Source organism: Microcaecilia unicolor, chromosome 1 (genome assembly GCF_901765095.1).
Source record: "Microcaecilia unicolor chromosome 1, aMicUni1.1, whole genome shotgun sequence".
NCBI lineage: Eukaryota > Metazoa > Chordata > Amphibia > Gymnophiona > Siphonopidae > Microcaecilia > Microcaecilia unicolor.
Genome location: NC_044031.1, coordinates 293,908,101 through 293,924,663, shown reverse-complemented (window position 1 = coordinate 293,924,663; position 16,563 = coordinate 293,908,101).

Here is a 16,563-nt window from a genome sequence, read left to right as displayed (position 1 = left end):
CAGGCTCGGTCTCAGCCCTCCGATGAGTAATTTTTAACTGACACCGATGAACGCTCATGAGAGTCGGAGGAGGATCCATGGTACTTCTCGGAGGATGAATCCTATGGCATCACCTACAACCCCTCCCCTCCACAGGAAAGGAGAAAGTCTCCTCCAGTGATCCTTTCCTTTCCCTCTTTTGTCAAGGAAATGGTGACTGCCATTCTGTTTCCTTTGGAGATGGAGGATGAGCCCAGGTTGTGACTGTACCATTGCACTACTACTACTACTTAACATTTCTAGAGCGCTACTAGGGTTACGCAGCGCTGTACAGTTTAATAAAAGAGGGACAGTCCCTGCTCAAAGGAGCTTACAATCTAAAGGACGAAATGTCAAGTTGGGCAGTCTAGATTTCATGAATAGAGGTATAGTGGTTAGGTGCCGAAGGCGACATTGAAGAGGTGTGCTTTGAGCAAGGATTTGAAGATGGGCAAGGAGGGGGCCTGGTGTATGGGCTCAGGGAGTTTATTCCAGGCATGGGGTGAGGCGAGGCAGAATGGGCGGAGCCTGGAGTTGGTGGTGGTGGAGAAGGGTACTGAAAGGAGGGATTTGTCTTGAGAGCAGAGGTTATGGGTAGGGATGTAAGGGGAGATGAGGGTAGAGAGGTAAGGAGGGGCTGCAGATCGAGTGCATTTGTAGGGTAGTAGGAGAAGCTTGAACTGTATGCGGTACTTGATCGGCAGCCAGTGAAGTGACTTGAGGAGAGGGGTGATATGAGTATATCGGTCCAGGCGGAAGATAAGACGTGCAGCAGAGTTCTGAACGGACTGAAGGGGGGATGGATGGCTAAATGGGAGGCCAGTGAGGAGTAGGTTGCAGTAGTCAAGGCGAGAGGTAATGAGAGAGTGGATGAGAGGTCGGGTGGTGTGCTCAGAGAGGAAAGGGCAAAATTTTGCTAATGTTATAGAGGAAGAAGCGACAGGTCTTGGTTATCTGCTGGATATGCGCAGAGAAGGAGAGGGAGGAGTCGAAGATGACTCCGAGGTTGTGGGCAGATGAGACGGGGACGATGAGGGTGCCATCAACTGAGACAGAGAGTGGAGGGAGAGGAGAAGTGGGTTTGGGTGGGAAGACAATAAGACAAAATCCTGCAGGTGATTCTGCTCATGCAGAATTGGGAGTCCTCCCTGTCAAAGTCTTGCTGGCTTCCAGGAAAGATTCCACTAATAGCTGTTACTTTTTTAAATGGAGGAGGTTTGTCATCTGGTGTGAGGGCAAGGCCCTAGATCCCATTTTATGTCCTGCACAGATTCTGCTTGAGTATCTTCTGTACTTTTCCGAGTTTGGACCTAAGACCAGATCTGTAAGGGTTCGCCTCAATGCAGTTAGTGTTTATAATCAACATGTAGAGGGTGCGCCTATCTCTTGACAGCCTCTAGTTGTTTGCTTCATGAGAGGTTTGCTTTGGCAAAGCCCATGTGACCTCAGTGTTTTTCTCACCCAGCTGATGAAAGCTCCCTATTTTCTTGGTGGCTGTTACTTCAGCTCATAGAGTCAGTGAGCTTCAGGCCTTGGTAGTGTATATGCCTTTTATAAAATTTAATCACAACAGAGTAGTCCACACTCACCCTAAGTTCCTGCCCAAAGGTAGTGTTGGAGTGTCCATCTGAACCAGTTGATTGTCTTGCCAACATTTTTTCCCCGACCTTGGACTGAAAGTGAGCATTGCTCTATTATATGGATCGGACTAAGCCCCACAGACAGTCTGCCATACTTTTTGTTTCTTTTAATCACAACATGATGGGGATCGCCATCGGAAAACACTCTAATTGGCTGGCAGATTGCATTTCTTTCACGTATGCCCAGGCTGGGCTGACCCTGTCAGAGCCACAATTGCATCAGTAACCCATTTGCGGTCAGCCTACATTGAAGAAATTTGCAAGGCTGCAACATTGTCTTCGTTCCACACCTTCACATCACACTACTGCTTTGAGCAGGGTACCCGATGCGATAGTTGGTTTGCACAGACAGTATTGCAGAATCTGTTTGGGTTCTAGAATCCAACTCCATCACCCTAGGCCCGTTTTCATCTGTTCCAGGCTGCACACTCACATAGACTGTATATAGTTTCAGGTTAATCTCTGTTATGTCCTTGCCATTGCAATGCCCAATTGACCTCTGGTTGTTTTTCTTGGTGACAAATACACAAAAAAAGGAGGTAAAAACCCTCATGATACCGTGAGATATGGAACAAAAAAGTGAGGAAAAACCAATTGAGGATACCAAAAAAACACTTTATTGTATTAAAAAACGACCCGACACGGCCTTGTTTCGGCCCGCCTCAGGGGTCTTGAACAATCTAAACAAAACATAATAAATAATATATATTATGAAATGACACATAAATATCAAACCATAAATGTTTGTTAGAAATAATTAAAAATGATTAAAAATAATTAAAAACATCACTAGTAAGAACAAACATACGAAAATATTGTACAAAAATATTACTTAATGGGTTAACTATTAGAACGCATGGTGTGAAATCTACATGAAACACAGAGAGGGTAATATAGCATACACAGAAAGTATACAGACAAAAAAAGCAACACTGGGCCTTCAAGACTGGGACAAATAAAGCACTTTATTGATGACCCGACACGGGCTGTGTTTCGGCACTAAACAGCGCCTGCTTCAGGGGTCTAACAAGACGATGCAAGAAAAATAACCACATAAATATACATAAACATTAATAAATCATCCTAAGCATTTAGATCTCTAAAATAAATAATATATAACAATTGAATGATAAAAACATCAAAAGTATGTATATAAATAATGTGGACTCATTACTATGAACAAAAATAATGCAAACTTCATTGCATATTAAAAACAAAAATAAATTTGACATATTAAAACATAAATAGCATCCCACAAATCAATTATAAACATTAGGATTGTATCACATGACAGTATTAACAAAGAGATATACGTGTTTTATGTAAGTTAATAAATGAATTGATTAATTATCAATTTTCAAGTACAGTGTAAATTCTGTCCAAGATGAGTTCAATATTGCACTATATGATTGCTGATACCTCTATAAATAATCAATTGTGATGTATGGAAACAAAATAATTGATTGATAAGTAATACTTGATGATAAATTGTACTATATGAGAACATAATGATTGATTGTAATAAGTAATACTTGATAATAATAAACCTATCATAATCAGACTCATTAGTGTAATACTAAAATGTTAAAGGTCTTATTCTCACCAAGAAGGGTCACAATAAGGTGTACTTGAAGTCAATTCGATGCCTGTGCAAGGAGATGAAAATACATCTTAAGTGATAGAACTATGGAGTGTAAAAGGTCATAATTGTTGAGATGCTTAGACCAGTGAGGTTACCATCTTTACAATATCTTTTGGATTATAAACTGCAAGTGATAATATGCCCAGCTCATAATGGTATTAGAAGCATGGAAATAAAAATAAAAGCGGAACTGTCTGCTCTCCCCAGCGCGTGATATAAAATAAACAACGTTTACCGCAATAAGTTGGTCAGTGTAGAAATATCTGCTCACCCCAGCGTATAATGCTGTTCACCGCAAAAATGTAACCAACTTTGTAGGTAAATGCTAAAGTATCTATCTGAAACTCGTGTTAAGAGCGTATATAAGTGGTAAAGGTAAAAATGTCTGCTTACCCCAGCGTGTAGTATAAAAAAAATTGCCGTTTGCCACAGTTGCGAAGATGTAGCTCTGTAGAGAGCCATCTCGTGTGCTTAGAAGTGAAAGTGAGAGGAACGCCAAGCTGAGGAGTTAAATTCAAAAAGGCGCCAAAAAGCTGTGAGCATAAGAGGCGGTATTAGTGTAAATACATCATCATCTGGATAGCAAATAAAAACCTTTTATAATCGGAGATAGCTGTATGGGGATAACAAAGAGAATATGTAAAATATGAGGAAAGACCTAGCTATGAGTAACATGACATACATGGCATACATTCTTGAAAAGAATGCTATAGAGAATAAAAAGGTATAAAATGACGTAATCGCGTCAGAAATGATGAATCATATGGTAATAGCGTCCCAAAGGAACATAATAAATACTCCAGTTCAGACATAAGTAAAAGACATAATAACATGTGTGATGTATTCTTAGTGAATCTATTGTATGTATACATTGAAATATAAAACTTGTTATTATTTGATGATGATGTATTGCTGTATTAGAGCATGAATTGCAGCAATTTTCATGTTGAAAACAGCAGACATAAACACAATCATAATTATTATTACATCTAGCATTATATAAAAATATTTAACATATATAAATTAATTAATATGTATATAAATAAAATTGAAGTAAATCATAATTATTGCACCTAACACACAAAAATAACTTAGATTCATATACAAATCATTAATATGTTAATATGATGATTAATACATGCACAATAAGACATTGAAACAAATAAAAAAGTATACATGACACAATATTTAAAATTAAAAGTACCTTGGATGATCTAGTGTATGAACGTACACTGTTGAAATTTTACTTAAAAACTTCTTTGGTCTGTTTGTAGATATGAGGATGAGATTAATAAAAAGGAAAAAAAAAACATTTTTTGTGTGTTTATGCCATATATATAAATTAAACTTACAACACGGGCATTCGGCATTCACTCAGTCACCCCCTTCAATCCAAACACCACACCAGAAGCCAATTTCTTTAACGAATGTGGATTTATTTAGGCCGCAGCCAGGTCCCAAAATTTTATTTACCGTAAACCTTCACATAAACAATCATTGGTAAACATCATTGATAAACATCATTGATAAACATCTCCCTCCGAGTACACAGCCCTTCTTGCTTATATTACTACAGGCTGTGCCGTCCAAGCACCCTGTTCCTCCTCAGTGCTGTCTGCTATAGCACGCTGTCCAATCAAATGCATCCCGTACAAGGATGCATTTACCACTTTCACCAAAGCTATTGGCCCCCTGGCCGTCCAAGCCAGGAGACTAGCCGTGTCCATCTTGTTCTGTAATCCTGCCCGCATGCAGGCATAACATTTCGCTCAGTATTGTAACTTTCAACAGGTCATTAACATATACATAGTAACTCACTTTGCCATATTATCCGCTGAGGTGCTGTGTACTCGTCGCTAATGTTACCTAAGTTCCATAGCTTATGCCTTGCTGCGACAACGACCCTTCCCCCGTACCTCATGGGCGGGAGGGCGGGTCAACACTGCTCCCTCTGCTTGCTGAAATCCAAATGGCGCTGTGTCTCCCTTCACAGCCGTTCTTCACCCCTCCTCCCTACCCGCCCCTTTTCCCATCACCCTTCAATCTCTTATCCTTCCTATCCACTCCCACTCCTCCCTCCCTCTCCCCCCCCCCCCCCCCCCCACCCCAGGTTCTTCCTGAGCCTTCAGCCCGGTTGTAATCGGCTCCCCTTAAAGGGTGAGCCTTTCCATCAACACGGGCATTCGGCATTCACTCAGTCACCCCCTTCTATCCAAACACCACACCAGAAGCCAATTTCTTTAACGAATGTGGATTTATTTAGGCCGCAGCCAGGTCCCAAAATTTTATTTACCGTAAACCTTCACATAAACAATCATTGGTAAACATCATTGATAAACATCATTGATAAACATCTCCCTCCGAGTACACAGCCCTTCTTGCTTATATTACTACAGGCTGTGCCGTCCAAGCACCCTGTTCCTCCTCAGTGCTGTCTGCTATAGCACGCTGTCCAATCAAATGCATCCCGTACAAGGATGCATTTACCACTTTCACCAAAGCTATTGGCCCCCTGGCCGTCCAAGCCAGGAGACTAGCCGTGTCCATCTTGTTCTGTAATCCTGCCCGCATGCAGGCATAACATTTCGCTCAGTATTGTAACTTTCAACAGGTCATTAACATATACATAGTAACTCACTTTGCCATATTATCCGCTGAGGTGCTGTGTACTCGTCGCTAATGTTACCTAAGTTCCATAGCTTATGCCACAGCCCACGGCAACGACTCCTCGTTCGCCGCGGGCTCCCCCCAAACCCTGGCTGCGACCTACCACCAGCGTAATGGCTTCAATAAAATTATGTAAATCAAAGTTGAATATATCCAGGCCCACATCAGACAGGTGGACCCCATCCGATCTATATAAACCCGCACAAGATTCTTTAAGGAACTCATGCACAATCACTTGCCCTTTAACTGACCCCATAAATTTACCCATCCACCTATTAATTTTTTTGCGTGTGCCATCGATCGCTGTATGCGACCTCTCGCCCCTCCAAACTCGTCGTGGAATAATATCCGACCAGACGAGTCTGGTCCGGGGCAGCAAACATGCCAATTTTAATAAATCATTCTGTATTGTTTTCACTAATAGCACACTGTTCATCCCCGCTAAATCATTGCCCCCTAAATGCAGGATGAGAAACTGTGGCGCACTGGAAGTCATCAACTCCCACTCTATGGTTGGCAACAATTGAGCCCACAGCATCCCTCTCTTACCCAACCATCGTACAGCCACCTTCCCCCTCGGAAAGCCCAAATTCACCCCATCAGGCCGTACAGCTGCCCTCTTATGTGCCCAATGCACATAAGAGTGACCACAGATCCATATCTGGTACTGTTCCACCACGTCACCTGCAAGTCACATGCAATTAACATATTATCAAATATGGCAAGTCACATGCAATTAACATATTATCAACTATGGCAACAACAGGAAAGCCAACCCAAGTAAAGAACCACCCACCCTAACAGGGCTAACCCTAACAGGGGTACTAACGTGGAGGCCGAATGTATCTTTTGTACGCATTCGATCCCCACCGGCCTAACCGTTTAATTTGTTCACATGGAACCCCATGCAGAGCAGCCGAAGTCGCCGCCCCAATCCTGAATGAGTGCGAACTAAATGTCGCAGATTCCAAGCCCGCCCGAGTAACACACAACTGCAATACTTTGATGAATTGAAATCGAGTCAATGGGGACGCATTAGCATGAAGCAGCAGCCAGACACCCCCCATTGGTCTAATCTGCAGGTACTGCTGCAGATTATATAAAGGACATGTAGTTTCCGGTGAGTGTGGTCTAATCCACATGTGTGTACCTCTAGCCAACTGGTCAGTTTTTGAGCTCCGTATGAGTAAATCAATCCCCGTCTGTGTAATAGTCACATCCCGCATTAACAAACCCTTGTCAGCCCCCGCAGACTTAGACTGGGCCACCAACTCACTCACCCTAAGGGCCCCATGAAAAGCCAATGCGAAGGCACAGCGGAATAGCCGTACCTCAAATGGCGAATCACACACCTCATCCATAACTGCAAACAAGGCACCCAGATCACCATGTAAAATAGGCTGACGCTTATCCACTGAGGAACCCACTACCCTGTGCCACCCTTTCATCATCCTTGACACTACAAAAGCCTTGGTGGGATTCTCCCAGCCAAACAATTTGGAGAAAAAATTAATACTAGCAATTGTAATGGCCACCTGTGCCCTATGCGACCCTCCCTTCGAGCCGCTGATATAAAGACCACTAATGCGTCCGTGGTGAACAACCCTCCATTACCAGACTCCATCATGTGCTGCATATAAAACAGAAAAGCTGAGATATACTTCTTCCTTGTTGCCGGCGACAATGCCTGAAGAGCTAACTCCCACACTTCACGGGGCCATAAGTCCAAACGATGTCTGGCACTGTTGTCGGCCTGTTGTCTGCCATGGGAGCCTTGGATCTGAAATCTGCAAACTTAAAGCGAGAAAGAGCATCCGCTATAATATTCTGCTTCCCAGGAATATGCTTCGCCTTTAAGGATATATTCCAACGCAGACACTGCAACACTATCGCTCTTATCAAATTAATAACTGGCACTGTATTGGCAGATAATCTGTTCAAACTCTCTCCTACTGCCATATTATCTGAATTAAAGACAATAGCTTTATTTGCCAAACCCGACCCCCAAATATGTAAAGCCACCAATATGGGGAATAACTCCAAAAAGGTTATATCCCGTACAATCCCTGCCTGAATCCATGCCTCCGGCCACTTTTCAGCACACCACGCTCCTTGAAAATATATACCAAAACCTTCACCCCCTGCCGCATCTATAAACAGTTCCAATGCATCTGCGGGCTGCGGAAGGTCGTGCCAAAAAGTTCTACCATTAAACTGCTCTAAGAATACACCCCAGACCTCTAGATCCTGCCTAATACTTTGTGTCACTCGAATATGATAGTGAGCTTTCAGTACCCCCCTTGTCGCTAAAGCCAGCTTTCTGGCGAAAATGCGACCCATTGGCATTACCCTGGTAGCAAAACATAACAAACCTAAGAGCTCCTGAAATTGTTTAAGAGTAGCTTTTTTAACTTGTTGCATCGCCCGCACTGCCTCCAGCAAGCGTGTAATTTTTTCCGCTGGCAGACGAGAACACTGGGCCGGCACATCCAACTCTATACCTAGGAACGTTATCACATTCACAGGCCCAACAGTCTTATCCTCAGCCAACGGTATCCCAAAATGAGCCGCCACTCGCTTGAAAGTGCTCAACAAAACCGCGCAGTCTCCCGCATCCTTACCCACTAACAAGAAATCATCCAAATAATGGACTACCGCCCCTACTGAAGTGACCTGCTCAACCACCCAATGTACAAAGGAACTAAATTGCTCAAAAAAGGCACAGGAAATAGAGCAGCCCATCGGGACACATTTATCAAAGTAAAAGTGCTCATTGAAACGGAACCCCAGCAGCGGAAAAGAATCTGGATGCACCGGTAACAAGCGAAAAGCCGACTCCACGTCAGCCTTCGCTAAAGAAGCCTGACTCCCATGACCCCTGATTACTTCTATCGCCTTATCCACAGAAGCATAGTGCACCGAACAAGTTATAGGATCGATAAAATCATTAACCGACTGCCCCACGGGATAAGAAAGATTATGTATTAATCGAAACTTCCCGGGCTCCTTTTTTGGAACAATCCCAATTGGCGAAACTATCATGGCTTCAAAAGGTGGCTCACGAAACGGCCCTGCTATTCTACCCTTAAGCAACTCCTTCTGAATTTTCTCTGCTGCAATCTGATGATGAGCATGTATTGAGACAACATTTCTGGGGTAATGTGTAGAATGCAATAAAGGGCCCTGATAAGGAATAACATAACCCAAAGTAAAACCGGATGTGATGGCCTCCGCACTTACCCTATCATAGTAACGTGCCAGCCATACCTGCATACGCTCTAACTTAATTGGCGAAGGCGCCAGCTGACCCCAACTACTGACCAGTGTATCCCGACGGCATAGTCGAGTACCCTGGCTGCTGCTTCCTGTCCCTTTGCTGCCGACATTGCCCTGCTGAATGTCCCCCCCCCCCCCCACACACTGCACAGACATGCCTGAATTTACAGGGGTGCCATGCGCAATGTCCATTGTTGAATTGTCTACAAATTCGCTTTCCTGCCGGAGCCCCAAATTGCCTTTGAGATGCCGGCCCAGACTGAAAGGGCTGGCTGCCCCGCCACCCCGTACCTTCCATGTAATTAAACCCCCTATCCTGTGTGAAAGGTCTCTGTACGGACATCTCATCCAGCCATAGATCCACCACTCGATGCTTCCAAGAGATATCAGGATTATCGGCCATGCTTTTCCGAAACTTAATATCATAGTTTAGCCAAGCCCATCCCCCATATCTCTTGTGTGCCCGAATGATGGAATCCATGTACCTTATTAAATAAGGACTCATGTCCGGCTCCTTTTCAATAACCACTGTCATAAATATATGAAATGCCGATGTCCAGTTGGCAATAGACCGGAATATCTTGGGTTTCTTTTCCCTGGTCTGTTTGTAGATATGAGGATGAGATTAATAAAAAGGAAAAAAAAAACATTTTTTGTGTGTTTATGCCATATATATAAATTAAACTTATTGTATCTGAATTTCATCGTACCGATTTAATGTTTTTTTAATATAAAAAAGGTATTATAATAAGTACATAAGTAATGCCACACTGGGAAAAGACCAAGGGTCCATCGAGCCCAGCATCCTGTTCACGACAGCGGCCAATCCAGGCCAAGGGCACCTGGCAAGCTTCCCAAACGTACAAATATTCTATACATGTTATTCCCAGAATTGTGGATTTTTCCCAAGTCCATTTAGTAGCGGTTTATGGACTTGTCTAACCCCTTTTTAAACTCTGCCAAGCTAACCGCCTTCACCACGTACTCCGGCAACGAATTCCAGAGTTTAATTACAAGTTGGGTGAAGAAAAATTTTCTCTGATTTGTTTTAATTTACTACACTGTAGTCTCATTGCATGCCCCCTAGTCCTAGTATTTTTGGAAAGTGTGAACACAAGCTTCATATCCAACTGTTCCACTCCACTCATTATTTTATATACCTCTATCATGTCTCCCCTCAGCCGTCTCTTCTCCAAGCTGAAAAGCCCTAGCCTCCTTAGTCTTTCTTCATAGGGAAGTCGTCCCATCCCCGCTATCATTTTAGTCGCCCTTCGCTGCACCTTTTCCAATTCTACTATATCTTTCTTGAGATGCGGCGACCAGAATTGAACACATTACTCAAAGTGCGGTCACACCATGGAGCGATATAACGGCATTATAACATCCTCACACCTGTTTTCCATACCTTTCCTAATAATACCCAACATTCTATTCGCTTTCCGAGCCACAGCAGCACACTGAGCAGAAGGTTTCAGTGTATTATCGACGACGACGACGACACCCAGATCCCTTTCTTGGTCCGTAACTCCTAACGTGGAACCTTGCATGATGTAGCTATAATTCGGGTTCTTTTTTCCCACATGCATCACCTTGCACTTGCTCACATTAAACGTCATCTGTAATTTAGCCGCCCAGTCTCCAAGTCTCGTAAGGTCCTCCTGTAATTTTTCACAATCCTGTCGCGAGTTGATTATAATATAATATATAAAATATAATGCTTATAGTTGTCCATTTCCTCTTTTAAAGTTGTCCATTTTCTTTTTTAATTCATTCCTTTTTGATCTTATACACAATCATGACCGTCTTTAAGAAGTAGCACTAGATCATCCGAGGTACTTTTAATTTTAAATAATGTGTCATGTATAATTTTTTATTTGTTTCAATGTCTTATTGTGCATGTATTAATCATCATATTAACATGTTAATGATTTGTATATGAATCTAAGTTATTTTTATGTAAGCATTAGGTGCAATAATAATAATAGTGATTTAGTTCAATTTTATTTATATACATATTAATTTATATATGTTAAATATTTTTATATAAATGCTAGATGTAATAATAATAATTATGATTGCGTTTATTTCAATTTATATGCATGTATAACTTATTGTTAGATTTCAAAATATTTCATGTATCATGTAGATTTCACACCATGCGTTCTAATAGTTAACCCATTAAGTATTATTTTTGTACAATATTTTCGTATGTTCTTACTAGTGATGTTTTTAATTATTTTTAATCATTTCTAACAAACATTTATGGTTTGATATTTGTGTCATTTCATAATATATAATATTTATTATGTTTTGTTTAGGTTGTTCAAGACCTCTGAGGCAAGCCTTAGGGCTGAAACACGGCCGTGTCGGGTCATTTTTTAATACAATAAAGTGTTTTTTTGGTATCCTCACTTGGTTTTTCCTCACATTTTTTGTTTCATATTTCATGTTTTTCTTGGTGAGCCTGGACACTAGGGATTCCCCATATGTGAGAATGCATAGGCCCGCTTGTCCTTGGAGAAAGCGAAGATACTGACCTGTAACAACTATTCTTTGAGGAGAGCAGGTCTTATATTCTTACAACCTTCTCACCTCCCCTTGGAGTTTTCTCCTTTAATTGTCTTTTTATTACGTATGCTGTAGTATTGTATTGTGTTAACCTCTTTCTCGTGGCAGGCGGGAAGGCACTTGTGCATGTGCGGTGGAGCTTATACACTCCACAAAGTTCTTTACAGCTTGTCATAAGCTCTGGACCAGATAACACGGGATCGTGTTACCCATGTATGAGAATATAAGGCCTGCTATCCTCGGAGAATATCTGCTACAGGTATCTTCGCTTTAGTCCTGGGGCAGAGAGTGGACATGCTCTGCAATAATTGGTTAGCACAGCTCCTTTGCCATATGCTAACCAATTGGTGTGTGGCGGTAGGGGCTCACACACTAATGGGAAAATTAGTGCATGGCCATTAATACAGAAAATAGAAAAATGGACTATTTTACCCCTGCAATGAAAAAGGCCTTAGTGCATATGAATGACCCTCGTAAGGTGCGCTAAAGCCACTTTTTACCACAGTTTGGTAACTGGGTCCCTAATATGTGCTGCTCATTGTCTGGCTAGCAGTGCTGAATATTCCTGAATAATTGAAAAACCATAGCTGACAGTAAAAAAAAAAACCCACTGACTATGCTGTGAAAATATTGACACACTTGAATATAAATGAACATGTGAAAAGTAAAATTTTAGGTTTTTGATTAGTTTCACCTATTGTGAGTAGGGAAATGCTTGCAAAAATGTATGCACCAGTCAGATCATTCAGGTCTACTAAAGTCAGTGGGACAAATAATTTGTAAACAAATATGTTGGCAAGCATCTGCCACAGAGGCAACAACATTCCAAGACATCATCATAAGGTGTGAGGGGGGTCAATGGCACTAAAAGTGGCATGAAAATACTAAGCCACTGTGAAAAGAGCAAGGAGGCACAAATAGTGGCATGAAGATCCAGTGCATAGGTAGAGGGGCAATATTACATCAACATTGTCAGGAAAGAAGCAAAACAGCACCAACATTGGTACCAAGAACCCAAGACTTTGGGAGAAATGTAAACTAGTGCCAACATTGGCATGAAGACCTCAAGACAGGTGGGAGGAAGAGAAAGCAGTACCGGCATTATTACGAAGACAATAAAAAGCCAGTAGAAGGGTAAAGTGCTACCAGCATTGACTTAAAGACCCCAAGACACTGGGAGAGGGATAAAATGGCATCAACATTGGCATGAAGACCCCAAAGCCTCTGCACATGGTACAAAGAAGCACCAAGGGTTAGGTGAGGATTAGAATGTTATGGAAAAATGAGCCCAAAATGAGGGATGTTTGGAGAGTTAAACAGGAGCACAATGGAGTCAAAAGAAAGCACAATATAAAACAGAAACAGCAGCTGTGGTTTGCAATGCACCTCTAAGGGAGAGAGAATAACATTTTCTGCTCAAGTCTTATATCTTCATATGGTGGCCCCACTGTATATCATCTATACCAAATCTCAGTAAGGAGACACTACAATTAAAGTATAGTTGGAAAGAAAAGGATAAGTACATACTGGCCACATGTTGCCCAGGATAAAATTATCCCGCTCATACCTTATGCACTAGGGCTAGAAATGGTAGCAAAGAATGCAGACACTGCAGATAAAGATAACATTTTTGCTACAGATAATAGTTATGGTAGACTTGTTCATGGACCCACAGCTGCAAGAGATAGAGGATTAACTACAATTAAATCACTTCCTGTGTATGAAGAGGTATGCTATGTACCTTGAGATATTAAAATAATTTGTCCAGGTAGGAGAGGCTCCTGTTCAATTAAATTGCCTTGGTCAGTTCTGCAGTTAATAATTACCAAAACTTAACATTTATAGTTTGTTGATTAGATTATAACTGTTTTTATTGAAAGAATGGTATATTCAAAAAGAAGAATCATAGGCAGTATATAACTCTGCAAGTTGGTCAATGTAAACAAGTGTGGGAATTGTGCTATTTACGGATACAGAGCATGTACATTGTTTTTTGTAGTAAGTCTGCAGCAAGTTTACCTAATTACTCCTCTCTTTTCTAGAGGCGTAATTAGATAAACTTTGAGTTGCTTTAACTTTTCTCATACTGATTGCAAATAGATCATATGAGGAAAGTTATGAAATTGTGCAACAAAGTACTTTATTAGCTGAGATGATAAAAGGAGGTCCCCATAAGTTAAAAACTAGGGGGTTGATATTCTGCTGACTGCCGCTGGTTTTATGCCTGGATATTCAATGCTGAACCGTGTCTGAGATACAGTATATAAGAATTGATATGTTATATTCTCCGAGGACAAGCAGGCTGCTTGTTCTCACTGATGGGTGACGTCCACGGCAGCCCCTCCAATCGGAATCTTCACTAGCAAAGTCCTTTGCTAGCCCTCGCGCGCCCGCGCGGCCGTCTTCCCGCCCGAAACCGGCTCGAGCCGGCCAGTCTTCTTTCGTCCGCACTCGGTACGGCTGTGTTTTTTGCCGTGTCGAGCCACGGAGAGTCGACCTCGCGCGTCCTTTGTACAAATCGACGTGTTTTTTCTTCGGAAAAGATTTAAATTCGTTCGGAAAGTGCTCCGCAAACCCCCTTGGGTTTCGTTTGCCCCTTCCCGTATTTCCAGTCTTTGCCCCGGTAAGTTTTCTTTCGTCGTCGGGGTAGGCCTCTTTTCGGCCTCGGTCGAGATTTTTCTCCCTCAAAGTTTTTGGTGCTCAAATTCGTCATTTCGGATTTTGATTTCGCCGGCGTGATTTTTACGCCCATGACATCGAAGCCTTCCAGCGGCTTCAAGAAGTGCACCCAGTGCGCCCGGGTAATCTCGCTCACTGATAGGCACTCTTCGTGTCTTCAGTGTCTGGGGGCCGAGCACCGTCCTCAGAACTGTAGCCTGTGTTCCCTGTTACAAAGGCGGACTCAGGTAGCGAGATTGGCCCAGTGGAACGTTTTGTTCTCGGGCTCTTCGTCGGCATCGGCACCGGGGTCATCGAGTGCATCGACGTCGTCAGCGTCCAGACCTTCATCCTCGGCCGCCAGTGCATCGAGTGCATCAAGGCATCGGTCCTCTGCATCGGCGCCGAGACATCGGATAGCTGCATCGGCGTCGGTGGTACCGGGACCTCGTCTGCTGATGTCGTCGGACGGTGGTGCATCGTCAGGAGTGCAGGTGAGGGCTGTCCATTCCCCTGCTGGTGGCGGTGAGCCTTCGGGTGGGTCTCCCCCTACCCTGAGGGCTCCTGCGGTACAGCCCCCCCGGGATCGACCTGCTTCGACCTCGGCCCCGAGGAAGCGACGGATGGATTCTACGTCCTCCTCGTCAGTGCCGGGGAGCTCCGGTGACATGCTTCGGAAGAAGTCGAAGAAGCATCGACACCGGTCTCCTCCCCGCGTCGGCACCGAGAGCTCTGGGTCGCCGAGGGAGTTGGCACCCAGCAGGCATCGGCACCGAGAGGACCGCTCACCCTCTGTTCAGGAGGTGTCGATGCGCTCCACTCTGGACAGCCCGGAACAGCCTCCACGCCCGGAACAGGTTCTGACGTCGACGCCTGCATCGGCCTCCATGCCTTTCTCTGCAGCCGCTCTGAACGAGAGCCTCCGGGCCGTTCTCCCAGAGATTCTGGGAGAGCTGTTGCGCCCTACCCCTCCGGTACCGGCGGTGCTTGCGCCTCCGGTACCGTCGAGCGTGGCGCCGGCTGGCCCATCGCCCGGGGTGAGGTCCCCGACGTCGGTACCGCGTGCGGTGCCGACTGCGGCCACCTCCCAGGAGGGCTCCCCGACTACATCGGCGGAGGGAGCTTCGCCGATGCGGGCGAGGGATTCTACCTCTCGATGCCCCCATCGTGGACGTGGCTCCACGGAGTCGAGCCGGGCGAGGTTGCAGACACAGGTCCGTGAACTTGTGTCTGACACCGAGGGTGAGGCCTCGTGGGAAGAGGAAGAAGACCCCAGATATTTCTCTGACGAGGAGTCTGAGGGTCTTCCTTCCGATCCCACTCCCTCTCCTGAGAGACAGCTTTCTCCTCCCGAGAGTCTGTCTTTTGCTTCCTTTGTCCGGGAGATGTCTACGGCCATCCCCTTCCCGGTGGTTGTGGAGGACGAGCCCAGGGCTGAAATGTTTGAGCTCCTGGACTATCCTTCTCCACCTAAGGAAGCGTCCACTGTTCCCTTGCACCATGTCCTGAAAAAGACATTGCTTGCGAACTGGACCAAGCCACTAAGTAATCCCCACATCCCCAAGAAGATCGAGTCCCAGTACCGGATCCATGGGGACCCAGAGCTGATGCACACTCAGTTGCCTCACGACTCTGGAGTTGTGGATCTGGCCCTAAAGAAGGCTAAGAGTTCTAGGGAGCATGCTTCGGCGCCCCCGGGCAAAGACTCTAGAACCTTAGACTCCTTTGGGAGGAAGGCCTACCATTCCTCTATGCTCGTGGCCAAAATCCAGTCTTACCAGCTCTACACGAGCATACACATGCGGAACAATGTGCGGCAGTTGGCGGGCTTGGTTGATGCTCTCCCCCCTGAGCAAGCCAAGCCTTTTCAGGAGGTGGTCAGGCAGCTGAAGGCGTGCAGAAAATTCCTGGCCAGAGGGGTGTATGACACCTTTGATGTTGCGTCCAGGGCCGCTGCTCAAGGTGTGGTGATGCGCAGGCTCTCATGGCTGCGTGCCTCCGACCTGGAGAATAGACTCCAGCAGCGGATTGCGGACTCGCCTTGCCGTGCAGACAATATTTTTGGAGAGAAGGTCGAGCAGGTGGTAGAGCATC